This window comes from Aplysia californica, unplaced genomic scaffold, assembly GCF_000002075.1.
Source record: "Aplysia californica isolate F4 #8 unplaced genomic scaffold, AplCal3.0 scaffold00037, whole genome shotgun sequence".
Classification (NCBI taxonomy): domain Eukaryota; kingdom Metazoa; phylum Mollusca; class Gastropoda; order Aplysiida; family Aplysiidae; genus Aplysia; species Aplysia californica.
Genome location: NW_004797307.1, coordinates 1,496,507 through 1,497,744, shown reverse-complemented (window position 1 = coordinate 1,497,744; position 1,238 = coordinate 1,496,507).

Sequence of the window (1,238 nt, the reverse complement as noted above, 5' to 3'; positions counted from 1 at the left end):
AAGAAGAAGAAGAAGAAGAAGAAGAAGAAGAAGAAGAAGAAGAAGAAGAAGAACCCATTCACCTGCGCTGAGGGTAACCAGCAGACCCCTGGGTTTCTTCCACTGTATAACTCTGGCACTAGGGGGCTGCTGCAGCTTTGCATAGCTCGATAAACAAACACGGTCATTGGCGAGCGGCGCGCACGTGCTTGGAGTGTGTCGCGAGGCCTGGCTCTGGTCTCCCCTCGTTCTCAGCCTGCCAGGGGAAGTAAGCAATGATGCAGCGGACCAGGTCTGGACACTAGACTAGCGCTGTTAGGAATTTCGGCTCAGGTGAACTAGGCGCTGCATAGATTGTTAAAGAACAGGGGCCAAGCAGGAGTAATGCCTTTCTTATTTTATATGATGTTTCTTTTTTTTCTTTTGAATTACAACGAAAATACGCTTGAAAAAGAAATTACAGACAGATGGAAGGCAGAATTATTTCGAACCCGCCCTCGTTTTAAAATCTATTTTAGAAGCCGACTGCGGTGTTTTCGAAAAGATGACTAGTGATTAAGAAATCCAGACGACTTGAGAGGGTAAGAAATCTACATCACAAAGCGTCTTTATGGAGAGCATGAGTACCAACAACAACACACCCAATTGAAAGCTTTATAATACACCATTTACAAGCTGCTTCAAAACCTTTCAAAACGTTTAGAGATGGTGCCCATGCATTATTTTGGAGATGATCAACAAATGATGAAATCAATCATGACAAAACATTTTAGTTTTTTCACACTCTATAAGAGGTACTAAGCATGTGTGAAAGAAGATGAGAGATCTACAAATAGTATACCAAGACAATAAATTACTTTGTTACCAGAGCAGCGGGTTGAATAGTGTTAAACTAACATTTTGGGCTTGAAACTGGAACTGAGTTTGAGAATTGAGAAACAAACCGACGTAAACAAAAGCCATATGGGGTTCACTCTAAAGCAAGACAGAAAAACAGTAACAAATGAGGTATATTAAAGAATAAGGACGTACTAGGTGCATCCTCCAACCACTGAGAAAATCTACCCATTCGTGTATGGGCAGGAAACTTTTTGAGTATTAAGAGCTCAGAGAACAGAGGAAGGAGAAAATTGACACGATTGGTGATTGTTTGGACAGAAGACAGGAGTGGGAGACACACACACACACACACACACACACACAGACACACACACGCACACACAGACACACACACACACACACACACGCACACACAGACA